The sequence below is a fragment of the Coturnix japonica genome, chromosome Z (assembly GCF_054131305.1).
Source record: "Coturnix japonica strain WE chromosome Z, WE-NBRP24, whole genome shotgun sequence".
Lineage (NCBI taxonomy): Eukaryota > Metazoa > Chordata > Aves > Galliformes > Phasianidae > Coturnix > Coturnix japonica.
In genome coordinates, this window is record NC_140702.1 from 64,828,812 (window position 1) to 64,841,816 (window position 13,005).

General features: G+C 40.8%; 1 protein-coding gene across 1 annotated transcript in view; it reads left to right on the forward strand.

Annotated features, from left to right (window-relative positions):
• ADAMTS12 (ADAM metallopeptidase with thrombospondin type 1 motif 12) overlaps positions 1-13,005 on the forward strand; it is a 149,048-nt gene that overhangs the window by 39,429 nt on the left and 96,614 nt on the right. The window lies entirely within an intron of this gene.

Here is a 13,005-nt window from a genome sequence, read left to right on the forward strand (position 1 = left end):
GCTGACTGGAGGATGACTGGATTTTGGGTGAAGGCCTTCACTGCTCCATCATGTCAGGTTGTTATCCATCAGAACCAATCCCAATCCTAGCCAGATTTTCTCTGTTGTTTGAGAACTAGCCAAGGAGACATTTTGAAGTTGATTCTTGGACAGCAAATACAAGAATAGAGTTGTGCAATGAGACCTTCAAAGCCTGTTGAGTGGAATCCTAAGTTATGTTAGTTACTTCATGTCTATACCTTGTATAAACATGCCATACTATAGCAGTGGCATTGTCTTTAACTGCATCTTTTCACTTGTTTCTGTCCAAATGAACATCTGGGACTGCCAGCGCAGGCAGAAGGGCAGTGAATTGCAATAAAGTACTATTCTTTGCACAGATGCCTGAAATTAATTGTGCAGGCAAACATCATGTTCAGCTTATAGCTTCAGGCTTTATGAAAGTTTTTTGGCAGTGTGAAAATACCATTTGAAAAGTGGTATATGTTGCAAAATAAAGCAATGTAAATTATAAAGTTTGCCTTCCAGGCCTCATTACAATTTGAAAAGAGAAAAACTAACGCAGTACTGTTTTGGAGGGGGGAAAGAGGGGGTAGCAGAGGTAGTCTTGGTCAGTGTGTCTGTATAACTATAGCTACACAGACAAACTTAAGACAATATTCTCAGGTTGTGTTTCTGGTGTACTTCCAATTATTCTGCACTTGGTGTGTTTGACAGATTCTGGAGTCTGTCAGGAATGTAAAATAAGTAAATAAAGCACTTAATCAGTAGCCAGTCATAGAGATTCCCAGCAAATATTCAGATGTGATTACGTGTGGTAGTTGCTACACAAAACATATACTGGGGACCCTGAGGCAGAGCAGGACCCATGACAGCTTGTACCTTTGACTGAAACTCTCATTTTTCTGTGCAGCTGAAACTCAGAGGTGCACACTTGCACACCATTATGACAAATAAGCATGCACATATCATTTGTCAAAGGGTTTTCAAGCCATATCTCCATAGGGAGCCGAAGAAGTGAAGAAAAGTTAACTCCTCTTGAATATTAGTCACGTTTATTATTGTTGTATTCAAGATTAATAATTCATACAGCAGTTGTGTTAGATATCTGAACCATAAGAGTAATGCATCACCAAAAATGTATTAAGTGGTTTATTCATTATAGAAGGAGCAGCAGCAGATAAGTACAGCCTAGAAAATGTTATTTTCCATACGGAAATTGTACATTTGGTGCCTGTTTTTGTTCTTTACCTCCCTTTTCAACATAAGACAGTGAGCTTTTTGTGTAATTCCAAGGCTTTTTGCAACCTTCCAGCGCAGAAATCCAACTGGCCAATACCAGTAATTCTGTCAGCAAGGGTAAGTGGGCAGATGGTATATGTCATCAGTGAGACAGAGTTTGCCACTGGATGCTAGCGTCAGCAGGCCAGAACCTGCAGCTTGTCAGCACAGTTGACCCTGCTGTTCTTGCTGGTGATTCAGAGTTGCCGCTTGTGTTTTGTTGCGCAAAAATCTTTTTGGATCCCTTACGATTGAAGCATCTATAGCAGGTGATTAATAAAAGTGGTCTGTGTGCTCTGAACTTCTCTCTTTCATACATCAACACGTGCTAAAAGCAAGCTAACGTATGGTTTTCCTAAAGGATGTCTGGCTATAAAGAAAAAAATATTTAACTGCAGTTATATAAAAGATTAACATTGTGTATTATTATTAATTTATTTATTTAACAGATGTTCCATCTGGCAGACTGGAAATTTAGTTAAATCCACTGATATTTATTTATATATCGCCAGTATAATGAGACAGAGGTCAGTTCAATTGTTGCAAGTCAATTAGATTAATTGGAAACTGCTGTTGATAGACCTCACTGCACAGCAGCTTGTCACATTTTCTATCCAGTTTCAGGAATTTAACTGAAATATTCGTTTTAATTTCTGTTCAACAAATGTGTCTTGTTTGCATAACTGCATCTTTTTCTTTCCTTCACTTGCGTTCTGCATTCTATGCTGCTATGGTGGATGTGTGGAGCTAGAGCTGATGACGTATTTCTGCAGCTATTACATTCTTCCCAAATTTGTGGCATTATATTTAAGCAGCAGACATCCCAACCATTATACATTATATTTATGGCAGCAGACATCCCAACCATTTCCATGGAATCTCACAGAATATGATGGCTGTTACAAAAGCAGTTCCTCTTGTTTTAGTGTTTGGCTCACAGTTTCAGTACTGGTAGTATGGCAGTAAAAGAAGATTCAGTACAGGCTGAATCTTCCTGGTTGATGGATTTAAATCTAGCTGGGAACCAATCATTACTGATGTTCCCCAAGAGTCAGTATTGGGGCTGGCCCTGTTTAATATCTTTATTGATGATCTGGACAATAGGATTGAGTGCCCACTCAGTATGTTTGCAGATGAGATGAAGCTGGGAAGAAGTATTGGTCTACTTGATCAGAGTAGGAAGGTTCTACAGAGAGATCTAAATAGGTTGAATCAATGAGCTGAGGCCAGTTGTATGACATTCAACAGTACCAAGTGCCGGGTCATTCACACTGGTCAAAACAACCCAGTGCAATGCCACAGGTTTGGGGTCAAATGGCTGGAAAGCTGTTTACTAGAAAAGGATCTAGGGGTACTGGTTGATGCTTGGCTGAACATGAGCCAGCAGTGTGTCCAGGTGGCCAAGAAGTCCCAATGGTATCCTGGGTTGTATGAGAAACAGTGCTGCCAGCAGGAGCAGGAGGTGATGGTACCTCTGTACTCTGGTAAAACTGTACCTTGAGTACTGTGTCCAGTTTTGGGCCCCTCACAGCATGAAACATTGAGGTGTAGTAGCATGTTCAAAGGACAGTGAAGCTGTGAAGGGTCTGGAGCACAAGCCTAATCTTGAAAGGAGCTCAAGGAAGTGGGATTGTTTGGTCTTGAAGAGGCTCGGGGGAGATCTCATTGCTCTCTCCAATGACCTGAAAGAAGGTTGTAGTGAGATGAGAGTTGAACCCTTCTCCCAGATATCAGTGAAAGGATGAGAAGTAATGGCCTTAACTTTGCAGCAGGGGAGTTCAGGCTGCATATGAAGAATTTCTTCTCTGAAAGAGTGATATTGCATTGACATAGGCTGCCCTGGGAAGCGTTGGAATCCTTGTCCCTAGAGGTGTTTGAGAACTGTGTAGATATGGTGCTGAGTGGCATGGTTAGTGGGGACAGTGGAGATGATTTGATGGTTGGACTAGATGATCTTTAAGGTCTTTTCCAACCTGAGCAATTCTGTGATTCTCTCAGATTTCTGCAGTAAAATTCTGGCATTTAGCTGTGCTGCTTTCGCTGATAGTGACAGCTGTACATATTGCTAATTGTAAGTATAAAAATATACCATTTTTGTTAGATCACCTTCGTGGAAGTTGAATGAATTACTGGCAGTTCAGTCCTGACTTCCTTCCTGACTTTCTTTCTAAACAGTCTCCTGACAACAAGAATTGCTTATGGAGGTCTAGGGGTAAAGTGCACCTCTTTTTAAGAACACAGAGTTCTTTCAGGACTGCATGTGACCTAGTCCTTTTATTATCTTTTATTTCTTCTTGTTACCAAGACTATAGATTTTCATTAGTCTCCAGCAGGCAAGAATTATTCTGAGTAGGAATTGAAGATGCTTAGTATCTCTTGGGTTTAAGGCTTGTAGGTGTTTGCTTTGTCAGCAACATATACGTGATTAACAGCATGCCTTCAAAAAAATATTTATTCTGCATAAAACATCTGTCTGAACCCCAAGAGGAGTGTTATGCAGAAGTACAAGCATATCCCTCTGCATATTTTCCTATATATCACTGTGTTACATATCACAAAGAGATACTATGCTGAGTTTTTGGAAGTGCTGAACACCCGTGCCTTTTTTATTTTTATTTTTTCAGATTAGAAGGTGTTTTCATCATTTCAGAACCCCTGCAAGATGCATTATGAGAATTTCAAAACATGCCGGTTTTGAAGACAAAAAGTTAACATCCTTTGAGCAAACAATGAGATGGCAGCAGAGCTGCCAGCAGAAAGAAAAATGGGTTCTTTACTATGGCAAGATATCGTTCCTCACCTGCCTGTTTCCCAAGAATGTTTTACTGAACTTTTTTTTTTTTTTTTTTTTTTTTTCCAGATAAATAGTTCAATTCTTCTCTATATTGCTTTTTCTTTGTGCTAAGGTATACCACATCTAAATCTTGAAGGCTGACTGCTGCTTTTAAGAAAGACAAAATGAAATGCTTTTATTACAAAAGTGTTTTATTTCCAAAATAGTAGAAACTATTTCTTTGCACATAAAAAAAAAAAAGGGTAGAAAAGATTTTCAGGAAAAGTCTGATTCTTCTGTCAGTTTCAGAAGAAAGGTTTAGTTGTCAAAATACTTGAAGCTGATCGTACATTCATCATTTATAGTCTGAAACCTATCCCTTAGATTTCCATGGGCTAGCTGCACAGCTAAGTCATCCTTCCTGTGTTCAAACAAAGAGGAATAGTCAGGAACCATTTTTAAAGGTGTCACTTTTTAAATGAAGTACTTGCTGCTTGTGTGAAGCTTTAAGACCCCTGGCCCAAGGGGTCAGCCCAATTGTCCAGCCTCCAGCATGAACTGAGAAGAAGGGCTTTACTGTCAAGTTCCAGTAGGGTACCTTGGTTATGTCTAAAAAAATAGGAATCTGGAGAGTGAAAGTCACAATGGGAACAAGTCATTCAGGCTGCAAAAGAGACACAAACCAGAAAGCCTCTTTCCCCAGTGAAAACCTCCTACAAAGGCAGGACTGAGCAGCAAATTGTGAATTTTCCCTTTGAGGGTGTTAATTTGCCAGAGCCATGGTTTTGCTGAGTACACAGCAGACTTTCAGAAGGAAATAATGGTCAACAGCAGGTGGTTCCCAGGGAGAGGTGTAAGTACAGGGCTAGGAAATAGGAACGTGTTCTTGATGTGCTCTTTCTGAGCTGTAGGTGGTATTTTTCTATTTGAGAGCCTGGAATTAATTTTCTCTAAATGGGTTTATCTGGAATATCTCTAAACATTTCCTATTTACAATTCTATGTTGCAAATGCCTCCTCAACTAAAGCTAGTCTTAGATGGAAAATTCTTTTGTTACTGCTCGCTTTTTAAAACTCCCTAGCTCTTGTGTTAGAGCTGATAAGAAACAGGTAGGAACTCTTCAGTTTCTCTGTGCCTGCCCTGTGTTGTCTCTTTTCTGTCTTTTTAAGGTTCTCATTCAGCAGAAGCTGCTCCTTGCACTTACCCACCTTTTTATGTACTTCTCTATTTCTATTGCAGTATTTTTTGAATCAAGTGACAAAACTTTACAAAGTGCTCAGTGTGTGGGCAGGCATGTTGTGGATTTACAAAAAGGCACCGTAATTATTTCTGATTTGCTCTGAATTATTGTGTTGGTTTCTATTTAATGCACTGTATTTTGCTTTAGTTTTACTAATGGTTTCACTAAATTCTTGTAATTTTCCAGGAGAAAAGGAAGCACCATCTGGTTAACAGGCAGTTTTTTCTTGAGTGCCTTAGCACACATCACAGTGCCTACTATGAAGCATTTTGCTATATTAGGATATAGCTGTCTCTAGTTCCTGGAAGTGTTCTAAGTCATTTCAGTGCATATTGTATTGGACTTGAAACATCAGACCTCTTCTGATGAACACAACCTGAACATTGGTGCTGATGGAAAGGATGTTCTTCTGTTCCTCTGTTTACACACTGCCAGGTGCTGCTGTCTCTGCAAGGCAAGGAAATGCTTCGAGTCAAATCTGCTCTCTAGGAGGCAGTAATAAGAGAGGCTGCCCATTTATTGCTTTGCCCCATGTGCTGTTTCCTGTTCAAGACTGGCCTGCCAGCTGACCTTCTCTATGGTAAAATGGCAATTAGTACATTTGTATCACGCCAGCCAATGCTACTTATTGCCATTTGACTGCTTGAATCATAGAATCAAAGTACTGTTGAACCTTTAAAGTCAAAAAAGACCTCTGAGATCATCCAGTTCAGCTGTCTGCCCTCCACTAATACTGCACACTGAGCCATGTCTCTAAGTACTACACCTGCTCTTTCCTTTAGCACCTCCATTGACTTTACCACTTCCCTGGGCAACTTTTTCTAATACCTAACAAATCTTTAGGAGTAGGAATTCTTCCTCATATTCAATCTGAATCTCCCATGGTGCAGATGGAGGCACCATGCTCCAGCTCATCACTACCTCCCTTCAGGTCATTGTAGAGAGCAGTAAGGTCTTCACCAAGCACCCTCTTCTCCAGACTTAACAGCCCCAGTTCCCTCAGCTGCTCTCCATGAAAGCTCCAGACACCTCACAGCTTCACTGAACTTCTCTGGTCACACTCCAAGGTCTGAATGCCTTTCTTGTATAAGGGAGCCCAGAACTGAGCACAGCACTCAAGATGTGGCCTCACCAGGGCAAATTACAGTTGGACCAATCGCCTCCGTGATCACCTCATCACTTGACCCAGCAGTCTTCATAATTCACTTTCTTGAGATGTATCCAGGGCACTCATCGCTTGTGAACTTCATTTTTCTTTAAAATAAAATGTCCTTTTATAACATATGTATCTCAAATGCATGGTCTGAAGGGGCACTTGAGAGAGATTTCCTGCAATAGCAATCTCTGGAACAGCAGAATCCAAGAGAACAGGCTTTTTGTTCTTGTCCTCAGCTGCTTTCACCGCATCCTATTAGTTCCTTTCTCAAACAGGTCTGAAGGTGAATGGCAAAGCCCTCGATCTGATACTGTTATTTTCTGTTTATAATTAGAAGAGGTTATATAGTTAGAAGAAGGGATTAGAAGGGTGCTTGTCACTCTTCCCCAGCAGGGCAGTGCAAACACATGCACCCTTCTCCTCCTCTACAGACAGAGGCCGAAGATGTAAAATTTACCCTGAGCCTTATGAGGAGAGACTGAGGGAGCTGGGATTGTTCAGCCTGGAGAAGAGGAGGCTCAGGGGAGACCTTATAGCTCTCTCTAACTTCCTGAAGGGAGGTTGTAGTGAGCTGGGGGTTGGCCTCTTCTCTCGTGTAATCGATGATAGAAATAGAGGGAATGGTTTAAGCTGTGCCAGGGGAGATTTAGGCTGAACATTAGGAAATATTACTTCTCAGCAAGGGTAGTCAGGCATTGGAATTCACTGCCCAGGGAGGTGGTGGAGTCACCGACCATGGGAGTGTTCAAGAAACGTCTGGATGTTCTGTTGATGAATATGATTTAGCTGGGAAGTATTGGTAATGGTTGGACTAGATGATCTTCTAGGTCTTTTCCAACCTTGATAATTCTGTGATTCTGTGATTCTGTGAATGTACTGGCTTCCAGCAGCTTCAGTAGGAGCTAAAGGACTCAGCACTTCAGTGGCAGTGATTGGCATTTGATCAGATTTAGCTCTCAGCAGAAAGAATTTGGAATTAGCAAAGATCTAATTATGCTAGTTTTAGCATAAGTAGTTTACTCAATTACTGGTTTTGTACCAACTTTGCATTTGATTTGTTTCTTCTTGAACCTGCATCTTGCCAAGTTTTGAACTGAAACTTGGTTGGGAATGGATGGAGGGCTTCTTATTTTTTGTGCAAGTTCTTGTTCTTAGCATTTTGCTTTTGTTCTTCTTTTATTAGGTTGTTGTTGTTGTTGTTGTTGTTGTTTGTTTTTTGTTTTAATGAATTTCAGTCTTGAAGCTCAAAGCTGCCGCTTTGAGAGAGTGGTTGTTCTGCCTGCTAGCTGTAGTGTCTCACACATGCAGGTAATTTGGATGATATATAAGTTTGCGCAGTGTACCTCTCATATCAAAAGAAATGGATTTCAGTCAGAAGTCAAGATTCTAAGGGGGTGGAAATTAAAATAACTTTAAAGTGTGCTTGCGTACTTTATGCTCTTAAAAATGATCTATGGCCAGTGCTGAATCTGATCAGCTTTCAGCTTTGTTATGTGTGGGACCTGGAGCTTTTACTAGATTTGTGTGCCGGATACAGTCACAAAATCACTTAGTTCTCCTTCAACAGACAGGCAGAAATAACAGGGAAAATCAAATGAGTGACACGTGGTTTGCCTCAGGCCAACAGAAGTGTAGCAATTCTGCTGCAATTACCAGTTTTTGTCACGCAGGTTCCCAGGCTGCCTTGTGCTACACATCAGCACTTTGTTCTCCAGATTCTGGAACTCAGAAGATTTTCCTTATGATTTTATTTCATTTCTTCACCTCTCTCTTTCCATATCTCATTTCTTACTCTCAATTCTTTTTCAGAAGAATAATTGCCCGTGAAACAAAATAACCTTTTCAGAGTACAGTCACTTCCTCAATACTGGTATCTTAAGGTCCCCTCAACAGGGGACTGAATTTTCCTTGCTTTATAAAGTGTTTTTCTTTGATAAACCCATTCTCCCATCATCCCTTCTCAGTGACAGTGCAGCATGCTGCCACTGGACTGTGGCTCACAGTCTGCTGCAAGGCTGCACTGAGCAAGAGTGTTTTGCAGCTGTTTTCTCATGCCTATTACAGAAACAAGGGCGGGATGTTTCAAGCACTTGTTGAACAGAAGATGTAATTTCTCAATAGGAACTGAGCTGAAACTCGGTGTCACAGTGCTGCTCTGAAGTTATGCTGTGATGCGGGGAAGTGATCTTTTGGATGCTGCCTCTTAGGTGACCTTGATGTGACAGTGTCAAGTAAGTGGTGTAGTGATATTAATTTCTTAGTTTCCTCTGCAGTACACAGCCAGAGCTCTCATGATTTTAGAGGAGAGAGAGGCAGAATCCTTCTTCTTTGACACACCTGTGATCACAACTGCAGACCTGAATTATGCCATCTGCTCTTGACAGCTCCTTAGAATGGAGCTGAACAGCATAAAGCTAGGAGAAGAGAGTCAGCAGATGGGTCAGTGGAATCCAGTTTGATGTTGCTCTACCTTTCAGTCTTCTGCTTCTTCAAGAAAATCTTTTCTGTGCAGTAGATGTCGGCCTGTGACCTTCCTGTGCTCTAGTCTTCAGGAGAGTAAAGCTCCTGCTAGCCAGGCTTTGATCCACAGCAAATAGGCATAATTGTGCTTTCTTCCATCTATCTGCACATGTCGAGGCAGCTGTCTCTTGTGTTCATCATTTGTATCTCTGCTTTTCTGGCTTTTGAGTAGAGTTCCTGTGGGTCACGTTAATACAAATAAGACTTGTCAGTAGAAACAATGCCACTTGTCACTTGCTTAAATATAAATATGTAGTTATTCTCTAGTAAAGTTTGAGCTCTGCAGTATTAACATTGTTATGCTTGTTAGCATGGACTTAGTTTCAGGATAGAAGTGAGCATAAAAACAAAACTGCCCTAGTGCTTTCAGTGTGTAGGATTAAGGGCCACATTTGTAGATCATGCTTGTTTTTTCACTGTTATTAGAAAAAAAAGTTTAGGAAAGGATCTTCTCACCTATTTGCTATTTTTTATTTTCTTGTAGGCATTGAACCTTTAAACATAGTCAGTTTCACAAGCAACAAAAGTTTGCTGTCTTCCAAATTAGAATCTTACTCTCTTATCAATAGCCTCAAAGGTTCTTATTAGCTAAATTGCATAAACCACTCTTATAATGTTTATTTCTATTTTCATGAGACGCTGTTGTGATATTAGGGTGGGAAAAAGGATTTGTGCCGTGTAAATCCCTTAGAGGCAGTGCTGAACAGGCTTAATTTCAAAAGACATGAATTGCATGTTCCAAGAGTATTTTCCAAGAATAAAGCAGCTGTTGCTCTTCCCTACTTCTCCAAACTGGGAGTTGTTTTTGAAGGAATTGGGAAAACATATTTTGTCTCAGAACAGTGATACCTGCCAAGTTGTTTTTGGATTTCAAATGAAGGCAAGAATCTCACCCGCTTATGACTACAGTCGGTGTGCCTCCTGCACTTAAAAAAAAGCTTATGGTTATTTTTTGGTTTTGTTGTTGTTATGTTGCAATTGTTTGGGTTTTTTTTTTGTTTGTTTTTGGCAGTACTATTTGCCATTAAAACTTGCAGTGCACAAGAGTTTGTGAATCAGAATAGAGAGAGCAAGGATAGGAGAGAGTCAAACACTCAGAAAAATACCATGGTGTCATTAAAGTTGGGTAGTAAAGGTTGTTTCTTAACTTAGATTTAACTTGCTATTTGGTCCACCTTTTAGGAGGACTGTATTGATACTTTTTCATATTCGTTGCTTGCTGTACTGTCCAGTGTCCCCTAGTTGGCTTGTGCAGGAGGAAGGCCTCATGCTTGTGCTTTTTGTTTGAGAGTGCTGCAGTAAGCTGCACAGCTGAGCTCACGGCACAGGCAAAGTGCTATCCACTCAGCCTGCCCCATTGAGAGTGCCATCTCCCTAGCTTTGGGCAGATAGGCAGCCCAAAGGGCTGCAGCTTTATCCCCAAAGGCAAAGTGGACCTGTCAGCTATCAAACTACAAAGGAACTGTTCATCACTTCTGGAACGCTGTGGGCTTCAGAGAACCCTCAGTAGTTCATGTCTTAAATGTAATGTGGAAATCACAGTGGCAAATAGAATAAGAAATCAAACTGTGTTTGAGTTAATGAATTACGAGTCAGCTGTGTCATGCAATCACCCTGCTGGACACTCAGCCTGTGGTGAACACGTACGTGTTTCAAGTTAATATAAGCAGCGCTGGAAGTTGTGTAAGATTCAATAAATGACATCTTTGCAGTACATAAGACCATGAAAATGGATGGTTACTGTTTCTCTTCTAATAGATAATAAATTTTTGTAAATGATGTGTCTGAGGTTTATATGCAGCAAAGGAGCACCATTCTGGCTTAAGAAGATTAAATGGGATATATTTCAAAAGTGGAAAATGGGAATGTGGAAGGTAACAGAAAGGCTGTCTGGCAATTAGACAACTTGAAGTGCCTGTGATTCAGTTAGAGATGTAGAAGATGTGGGGACACATCTTCATCTTCTTTGTGAACCACTGAAGATGTCAAAGCAGAAAGCTGCATAGAGATTAATGAGGCTTTAAGCAGCTTCACGGCCATGCAGTAATCTTTCATTTTTGCACCTTTTGTCATAGCAAGAGTAGTCTGATGGGGTATGTCTGTGATGCCAGTCTAGCCAGGGGCCAGCAGGATATAATGAAGATAACATTGTCTGCTTCTTCTAGAGTAGCCAACAAAGAGTTAATAACTGTTTTTAGGATGGACAGCAGCAGTTGATAATGAGGGATACCATGACCTGAACTATGACCAGAGATGTATTTTAAAATTGCATGTTTGAGGTCATGTGTTTTTTAATGTATCCTCGAATTCCCACAGAAGATTTTGAAAATAATTTCCTCTAAAATAAATGAATATAGCCAGGTACTTCAAATTCTTCAGGAAATGCAAAGCTTTAAGTGAGATGAAGTCCATACAAGTTATTCCTGGCTGTCAGAATTACATGGTGAACCATTTCTGGGGCACTGCAGAAGAACAGATGAACACAGGATTTGAGCTCTTTGCTTCTCTTATCCATTTAAATGGTGGATTTTTATTGTGCAGCTGCCTCAGTTTTAAATGCATCCAAGATAACCCTCATCTAAGTTTCCATCTCTGTTACACTGTGAAAAGACCGCTCTTTTCTGGGCCTGTGGGGATATAGGGAACAAGGGAAAACAGTATAAACTTGAGCATAGGAAGTCCACACCAATGTGCAAAAGAACTTCTTCATGGTGAGGCTCACAGAGCCGTGGAATAGGCTACCCAAGGAGGTTATGGGTTCTCCTTCTTTGGAGAAATTCAAGACCCACATGGGCACTGACACGTGCAGCCTTCTTTAGGGGTCTAATTTGCAGGGCAGTTGGACTCTGTGATTCTGCCATATCAACTTTTCTCCTCTGCTCTGGTTTTATCATCAGACTGTTTACCACTCAAATCTGATTGCCAAAAACTGAAAACCAGAAAGTTTTCAGGTACTCCTTCATTCTCGGTTACCTTATTTCTGCTACAAATCTCCATCTCATGGCAGGTTTGACCTTGGATTGCCAATTTTCCCTCCTCCTTTTTGTCTAATAGAACTTGCTGAGCTTGTAAGTGGACAAAGCATAACTCTGCTTGTACCTGACACTTCTCAACTGTTTTCTGTTTGCTTTTAATATGCAAAAGGTAGTAGGCATGATGGAAGAACATAAAGTCTTTCAGTATATGGTCTTGTTCTTTTACTTGCCTTACACTAAAAATAAGTTGTTTTAATTTTGGACCAAAACAATGTCAGTGTCTTACAATCTTTGTCACCAAATCCATCATTTGTTTCTGTAGAACTCAGAAAAAGCTAGATTGCTGATCTTTTCTGTGCATGATGCTCATAATGAAACTGTCAGATTTCTCAGTGTCTAACAAAGAATCAGCCTTAGCCTTAGAATCATGGAATCATACTGAGAAAGTGTTTACCTGAATTAAAGCAAACAAATAGGTAATACCACTAACTCTGTAAACCAAATAGCTGTTTAAATAGACCACACAAATCCTAATGTTTGCCTTTTACTTACAGGATTTTTATTTCAACTACTTTGTCCTTCATAAAATCATTAGGATTGTAAAACACCCCTAAGATCATCTAGTCCAACCACTACCCCATCCTTACAATGCCCACTAACCTGGGCCCTCTCAAGACTCAGCAGTCTCAGTTCCCTCAGCCTCTACTCATAAGACTTGTGCTCCAGACCCCTCACAGTTCTGCTGCCCTTCTCTGAACACACTCCTCGATGTCTTTCTTGTAGTGAGGAGCCCAGAACTGAACACAGTACTTGAGGTGCAGCTTCACCAGTGCTAAGTACTGAGGGATGATCACCTCTCTGCTCCTGCTGGCCACACTATTTCTGATGGAAGGCAGGATGCTGTTGATCTTTGCCACCTGAGCATACTGCTGGCCCATGTTCAACTCAGCACTGACTAATAAGCACCCTTAGGTCCTTTCCTACCCTGCAGCCTTCCAGCCATTCTGCTCCAAGCCTGTAGCATTGCCTGGGGTTGTTGTGGCACAGGTGAACAACCTGG